This window comes from Anomaloglossus baeobatrachus, chromosome 2, assembly GCF_048569485.1.
Source record: "Anomaloglossus baeobatrachus isolate aAnoBae1 chromosome 2, aAnoBae1.hap1, whole genome shotgun sequence".
NCBI lineage: Eukaryota > Metazoa > Chordata > Amphibia > Anura > Aromobatidae > Anomaloglossus > Anomaloglossus baeobatrachus.
Genome location: NC_134354.1, coordinates 354,776,948 through 354,785,079, shown reverse-complemented (window position 1 = coordinate 354,785,079; position 8,132 = coordinate 354,776,948). Strand labels below are relative to the sequence as shown.

Here is an 8,132-nt window from a genome sequence, read left to right as displayed (position 1 = left end):
GTGAAACCCATGTGTTCTTGGTGTTGAAATAATCCCCTATCAACCTGCAGTATATAAATTTCTTGGCTTTGTTGCCGAATAACGGGATGTTTTAGCTTCCATCACCAACAGAGCTACGAATTTGTTTTTTTTCCCCTGGCGGTCAAAACTCGTCTCTAATTGCCATTACTTTGCAGGATTTCAAAGGTTTCATAGTGTAGTGGTCATCACATCTGCTTCACACGCAGAAGTTCCTGGGTTCAATCCCCAGTGAAACCAATCTGTTTTTGGTGTTGAAGTAATTTCCTATCGATTTGTAATATGTGAAATTCTTGGTTTCGTTGCCAAATGACAATACATTTTGGCTTCCATCACAAAGAGAACTACGATTTTGGGTTTCTTTTTTATTGACCATTTTAGCAGAAAACATAATCCCATATTATAAAAATCCTATTTGTTTCAAAATATATAGTTCCCATAAATACAAAAGCAAAAGACCAAACTATGGAGAAAAAAGTAACACATTCAATATAAACTTCAATTTAAGCAAAATCCCTTTGTAGGAATAAAACTGGTAAAATATGTAATAATAATTGTAAATGTTTCATTAACCAAAAATACTTTCCTTCAGCAATAAAAAGGCCCCGTCAGTCACAATTCTGCTCTGCTAGCCAATACACAGTAACTTTTCGTCAGGTTTCATAGTGTAGTGGTCATCACGTCTGTTTATCACGCAGAAGGTCCTGCGTTCAATCCCCAGTAAAACCAATCTGTTCTTGGTGTTGAAATAATACTCAATTAAACTACAATATATGAAGTTCTTGGCTTTGTTGCTGAATGATGGGATGTTTTGGCTTCCATCCCCAACAAAGCTACGAATTTGTTTTTTTTTTTCACTGGCGGTCAAAACTCGTCTCTAATTGCCATTACTTTGCAGGCTTTCAAAGGTTTCATAGTGTAGTGGAAATCACGTCTGCTTTACATGCAGACGGTCCTGTGTTCAATCCCCAGTGAAACCCATGTGTTCTTGGTGTTGAAATAATCCCCTATCAACCTGCAGTATACAAATTTCTTGGCTTTGTTGCTGAATAACGGGATGTTTTAGCTTCCATCACCAACAGAGCTACGAATTTGTTTTTTTTCTCCTGGCAGTCAAAACTCGTCTCTAATTGCCATTACTTTGCAGAATTTTAAAGGTTTCATAGTGTAGTGGTCATCACGTCTGCTTCACATGCATAAGTTCCTGGGTTCAATCATCAGTGAAATCAATCTGTTTTTGGTGTTGAAGTAATTTCCTATCGACTTGTAATATGTGAAATTCTTGGTTTCGTTGCCAAATGACAATACATTTTGGCTTCCATCACAAAGAGAACTACGATTTTGGGTTTCTTTTTTATTGACCATTTTAGCAGAAAACATAATCCCATATTATAAAAATCCTATTTGTTTCAAAATATATAGTTCCCATAAATACAAAAGCAAAAGACCAAACTATGGAGAAAAAAGTAACACATTCAATATAAACTTCAATTTAAGCAAAATCCCTTTGTAGGAATAAAACTGGTAAAATATGTAATAATAATTGTAAATGTTTCATTAACCAAAAATACTTTCCTTCAGCAATAAAAAGGACCCGTCAGTCACAATTCTGCTCTGCTAGCCAATACACAGTAACTTTTCGTCAGGTTTCATAGTGTAGTGGTCATCACGTCTGTTTAACACGCAGAAGGTCCTGCGTTCAATCCCCAGTAAAACCAATCTGTTCTTGGTGTTGAAATAATACTCAATTAAACTACAATATATGAAGTTCTTGGCTTTGTTGCTGAATGATGGGATGTTTTGGCTTCCATCCCCAACAGAGCTACGAATTTGTTTTTTTTTTCCCTGGCGGTCAAAACTCGTCTCTAATTGCCATTACTTTGCAGGCTTTCAAAGGTTTCATAGTGTAGTGGAAATCACGTCTGCTTTACATGCAGACGGTCCTGGGTTCAATCCCCAGTGAAACCCATGTGTTCTTGGTGTTGAAATAATCCCCTATCAACCTGCAGTATATAAATTTCTTGGCTTTGTTGCTGAATAACGGGATGTTTTAGCTTCCATCACCAACAGAGCTACAAATTTTTTTTTTTCCCCTGGCGGTCAAAACTCGTCTCTAATTGCCATTACTTTGCAGGATTTTAAAGGTTTCATAGTGTAGTGGTCATCACGTCTGCTTCACATGCATAAGTTCCTGGGTTCAATCATCAGTGAAATCAATCTGTTTTTGGTGTTGAAGTAATTTCCTATCGACTTGTAATATGTGAAATTCTTGGTTTCGTTGCCAAATGACAATACATTTTGGCTTCCATCACAAAGAGAACTACGATTTTGGGTTTCTTTTTTATTGACCATTTTAGCAGAAAACATAATCCCATATTATAAAAATCCTATTTGTTTCAAAATATATAGTTCCCATAAATACAAAAGCAAAAGACCAAACTATGGAGAAAAAAGTAACACATTCAATATAAACTTCAATTTAAGCAAAATCCCTTTGTAGGAATAAAACTGGTAAAATATGTAATAATAATTGTAAATGTTTCATTAACCAAAAATACTTTCCTTCAGCAATAAAAAGGACCCGTCAGTCACAATTCTGCTCTGCTAGCCAATACACAGTAACTTTTCGTCAGGTTTCATAGTGTAGTGGTCATCACGTCTGTTTAACACGCAGAAGGTCCTGCGTTCAATCCCCAGTAAAACCAATCTGTTCTTGGTGTTGAAATAATACTCAATTAAACTAAAATATATGAAGTTCTTGGCTTTGTTGCTGAATGATGGGATGTTTTGGCTTCCATCCCCAACAGAGCTACGAATTTGTTTTTTTTTTCCCTGGCGGTCAAAACTCGTCTCTAATTGCCATTACTTTGCAGGCTTTCAAAGGTTTCATAGTGTAGTGGAAATCACGTCTGCTTTACATGCAGACGGTCCTGGGTTCAATCCCCAGTGAAACCCATGTGTTCTTGGTGTTGAAATAATCCCCTATCAACCTGCAGTATATAAATTTCTTGGCTTTGTTGCTGAATAACGGGATGTTTTAGCTTCCATCACCAACAGAGCTACAAATTTTTTTTTTTCCCCTGGCGGTCAAAACTCGTCTCTAATTGCCATTACTTTGCAGGATTTTAAAGGTTTCATAGTGTAGTGGTCATCACGTCTGCTTCACATGCATAAGTTCCTGGGTTCAATCATCAGTGAAACCAATCTGTTTTTGGTGTTGAAGTAATTTCCTATCGACTTGTAATATGTGAAATTCTTGGTTTCGTTGCCAAATGACAATACATTTTGGCTTCCATCACAAAGAGAACTACGATTTTGGGTTTCTTTTTTATTGACCATTTTAGCAGAAAACATAATCCCATATTATAAAAATCCTATTTGTTTCAAAATATATAGTTCCCATAAATACAAAAGCAAAAGACCAAACTATGGAGAAAAAAGTAACACATTCAATATAAACTTCAATTTAAGCAAAATCCCTTTGTAGGAATAAAACTGGTAAAATATGTAATAATAATTGTAAATGTTTCATTAACCAAAAATACTTTCCTTCAGCAATAAAAAGGCCCCTTCAGTCACAATTCTGCTCTGCTAGCCAATACACAGTAACTTTTCGTCAGGTTTCATAGTGTAGTGGTCATCACGTCTGCTTAACACGCAGAAGGTCCTGGGTTCATTACCCAGTGAAACAAATCTGTTCTTAGTGTTGAAATAATACGCTATCCAACTACAATATATGAAGTTCTCGGCTTTGTTGCCGAATGACGGGATGTTTTGGCTTCCATCACAAACAGAGCTACAAATTATTTTTTTTTTTCCCCTGGCGGTCAAAACTCGTCTCTAAATGCCATTACTTTGCAGGATTTCACAGGTTTCTTAGTGGAGTCGTCATCACGTCTACTTCACACGCAGAAGGTCTTGGGTTCAATCCCCAGTAAAATCAAGCCGTTTTCACTGTTGAAGTTTTTTGCTATCAACCTGTAACATATGAAATTCTTTTTTTTGTTTCCAACTGATAATATATTTTGGCTTCCATCACCAAGAGAACTACGATTTTGGGTTTCTTTTTTATTGACCATTTTAGCAGAAAACATAATCCCATATTATAAAAATCCTGTTTGTTTCAAAATATATAGTTCCTTTAAATACAAAAGCAAACAACTAAACTATGTGGAAAAAAGTAACACATTCAATGTAAACTTCCTTTTAAGCAAAATCCCTTTGTAGGAATAAAACTGGTAAAATATGTAATACAAATTGTAAATGTTTCATTAACCAAAAATACTTTCCTTCAGCAATAAAAAGGCCCGGTCAGTCACAATTCTGCTCTGCTAGCCAATACACAGTAACTTTGCATCAGGTTTCATAGAGTAGTGGTCATCGCGTCTGCTTAACACGCAGGAGGTCCTGCGTTCAATCCCCAGTATAACCAATCTGTTCTTGGTGTTGAAATAATACTCAATTAATCTACAATATATGAAGTTCTTGGCTTTGTTGCCGAATGATGGGATGTTTTGGCTTCCATCCCCAACAGAGCTACGAATTTGTTTTTTTTTTCCCTGGCGGTCAAAACTCGTCTCTAATTGCCATTACTTTGCAGGCTTTCAAAGGTTTCATAGTGTAGTGGAAATCACGTCTGCTTTACACGCAGACTGTCCTGGGTTCAATCCCCAGTGAAACCCATGTGTTCTTGGTGTTGAAATAATCCCCTATCAACCTGCAGTATATAAAGTTCTTGGCTTTGTTGCCGAATAACGGGATGTTTTAGCTTCCATCACCAACAGAGCTACGAATTTGTTTTTTTTTCCCTGGCGGTCAAAACTCGTCTCTAATTGCCATTACTTTGCAGAATTTCAAAAGTTTCATAGTGTAGTGGTCATCACGTCTGCTTCACACGCAGAAGGTCCTGGGTTCAATCCCCAGTGAAACCAATCTGTTTTTGGTGTTGAAGTAATTTCCTATCGACTTGTAATATGTGTAATTCTTGGTTTCGTTGCCAAATGACAATACATTTTGGCTAGTAAAATTTGTAATAAAAATTGTAAATGTTTCATTAACAAAAAATACTTTCCTTCAGCAATAAAAAGGCCCCGTCAGTCACAATTCTGCTCTGCTAGCCAATACACAGTAACTTTCCATCAGGTTTCATAGAGTAGTGGTCATCACGTCTGCTTAACACGCAGAAGGTACTGCGTTCAATCCCCAGTTAAACCAATCTGTTCTTGGTGATAAAATAATACTCAATTAAACTACAATATATGAAGTTCTTGGCTTTGTTGCCGAATGATGGGAAGTATTTTGCTATCAACCTGTATCATATGAAATTCTTTGTTTTGTTGCCAACTGATAATATATTTTGGCTTCCATCACCAAGAGAACTACGATTTTGGGTTTCTTTTTTATTGACCATTTTAGCAGAAAACATAATCCCATATTATAAAAATCCTGTTTGTTTCAAAAATATAGTTCCTTTAAATACAAAAGCAAACAACTAAACTATGTGGAAAAAAGTAACACATTCAATGTAAACTTCCTTTTAAGCAAAATCCCTTTGTAGGAATAAAACTGGTAAAATATGTAATAAAAATTGTAAATGTTTCATTAACCAAAAATACTTTCCTTCAGCAATAAAAAGGCCCCGTCAGTCACAATTCTGCTCTGCTAGCCAATACACAGTAGCTTTCCATCAGGTTTCACAGAGTAGTGGTCATCACGTCTGTTTAACACGCAGAAGGTCCTGCGTTCAATCCCCAGTAAAACCAATCTGTTCTTGGTGTTGAAATAATACTCAATTAAAATACAATATATGAAGTTCTTGGCTTTGTTGCCGAATGATGGGATGTTTTGGCTTCCATCCCCAACAGAGCTACGAATTTGGTTTTTTTTTCCCTGGCAGTCAAAACTCGTCTCTAATTGCCATTACTTTGCAGGATTTCAAAGGTTTCATAGTGTAGTGGAAATAACGTCTGCTTTACACGCAGACAGTCCTGGGTTCAATCCCCAGTGAAACCCATGTGTTCTTGGTGTTGAAATAATCCCCTCTCAACCTGCAGTATATACATTTCTTGGCTTTGTTGCCGAATAACGGGATGTTTTAGCTTCCATCACCAACAGAGCTACGAATTTGTTTTTTTTCCCCTGGCGGTCAAAACTCGTCTCTAATTGCCATTACTTTGCAGGATTTCAAAGGTTTCATAGTGTAGTGGTCATCACATCTGCTTCACACGCAGAAGTTCCTGGGTTCAATCCCCAGTGAAACCAATCTGTTTTTGGTGTTGAAGTAATTTCCTATCGATTTGTAATATGTGAAATTCTTGGTTTCGTTGCCAAATGACAATACATTTTGGCTTCCATCACAAAGAGAACTACGATTTTGGGTTTCTTTTTTATTGACCATTTTAGCAGAAAACATAATCCCATATTATAAAAATCCTATTTGTTTCAAAATATATAGTTCCCATAAATACAAAAGCAAAAGACCAAACTATGGAGAAAAAAGTAACACATTCAATATAAACTTCAATTTAAGCAAAATCCCTTTGTAGGAATAAAACTGGTAAAATATGTAATAATAATTGTAAATGTTTCATTAACCAAAAATACTTTCCTTCAGCAATAAAAAGGCCCCGTCAGTCACAATTCTGCTCTGCTAGCCAATACACAGTAACTTTTCGACAGGTTTCATAGAGTAGTGGTCATCACGTCTGCTTAACACGCAGAAGGTCCTGGGTTCAATCCCCAGTGAAACCACTCTGTACTTAGTGTTGAAATAATACGCTATCCAACTACAATATATGAAGTTCTCGGCATTGTTGCTGAATGACGGGATGCTTTGGCTTCCATCACAAACAGAACTACAATTTATTTATTTTTTTTCCCCTGGTGGTCAAAACTCGTCTCTAAATGCCATTACTTTGCAGGAATTTACAGGTTTCATAGTGGAGTGGTCATCACGTCTACTTCACACGCAGAAGGTCCTGGGTTCAATCCCCAGTAAAAACAAGCCGTTTTCGCTGTTGAAGTAATTTGCTATCAACCTGTACAATATGAAATTCTTGGTTTTGTTGCCAACTGATAATATATTTTGGCTTCCCTCACCAAGAGAACTACGATTTTGGGTTTCTTTTTTATTGACCATTTTAGCAGAAAACAAAATCCCATATTATAAAAATCCTGTTTGTTTCAAAATATATAGTTCCTTTAAATACAAAAGCAAACAACTAAACTATGTGGAAAAAAGTAACATATTCAATGTAAACTTCCTTTTAAGCAAAATCCCTTTGTAGGAATAAAACTGGTAAAATATGTAATTAAAATTGTAAATGTTTCATTAACCAAAAATACTTTCCTTCAGCAATAAAAAGGCCCCGTCAGTCACAATTCTGCTCTGCTAGCCAATACACAGTAACTTTTCATCAGGTTTCATAGAGTAGTGGTCATCACGTCTGCTTAACTTGCAGAAGGTCCTGCGTTCAATCCCCAGTAAAACCAATCTGTTCTTGGTGTTGAAATAATACTCAATTAAACTACAATATATGAAGTTCTTGGCTTTGTTGCCGAATGATGGGATGTTTTGGCTTCCATCCCCAACAGAGCTACGAATTTGTTTTTTTTTCCCTGGCGGTCAAAACTCGTCTCTAATTGCCATTACTTTGCAGGCTTTCAAAGGTTTCATAGTGTAGTGGAAATCACGTCTGCTTTACACGCAGAAGGTCCTGGGTTCAATCCCCAGTGATACCCATGTGTCCTTGGTGTTGAAATAATCCTTTATCAACCTGCAGTATATAAAGTTTTTGGCTTTGTTGCCGAATAACGGGATGTTTTATCTTCCATCACCAACAGAGCTACGAATTTGTTTTTTTTCCCCTGGCGGTCAAAACTCGTCTCTAATTGCCATTACTTTGCAGGATTTCCAACATTTCATAGTGTAGTGGTTATCACGTCTGCTTCACACGCAGAAGGTCCTGGGTTCAATCCCCAGTGAAACCAATCTGTTTTTGGTGTTGAAGTAATTTCCTATCGACTTGTAATATGTGAAATTCTTGGTTTCGTTGCCAAATGACAATACATTTTGGCTTCCATCACAAAGAGAACTACGATTTTGGGTTTCTTTT

General features: G+C 36.5%; 3 non-coding genes across 3 annotated transcripts; all 3 read left to right on the top strand.

Annotated features, from left to right (window-relative positions):
* The first annotated feature begins 674 nt into the window (after positions 1 to 674).
* On the top strand, positions 675 to 747 carry TRNAD-AUC (transfer RNA aspartic acid (anticodon AUC)). The gene has a single exon. It is a non-coding gene; the product is annotated as a tRNA-Asp (tRNA).
* Positions 748 to 1,913: 1,166 nt separating this feature from the next.
* On the top strand, positions 1,914 to 1,986 carry TRNAV-UAC (transfer RNA valine (anticodon UAC)). The gene has a single exon. It is a non-coding gene; the product is annotated as a tRNA-Val (tRNA).
* A 914-nt stretch (positions 1,987 to 2,900) lies between these two features.
* TRNAV-UAC (transfer RNA valine (anticodon UAC)) lies at positions 2,901 to 2,973 on the top strand. The gene has a single exon. It is a non-coding gene; the product is annotated as a tRNA-Val (tRNA).
* Positions 2,974 to 8,132: the final 5,159 nt, after the last annotated feature.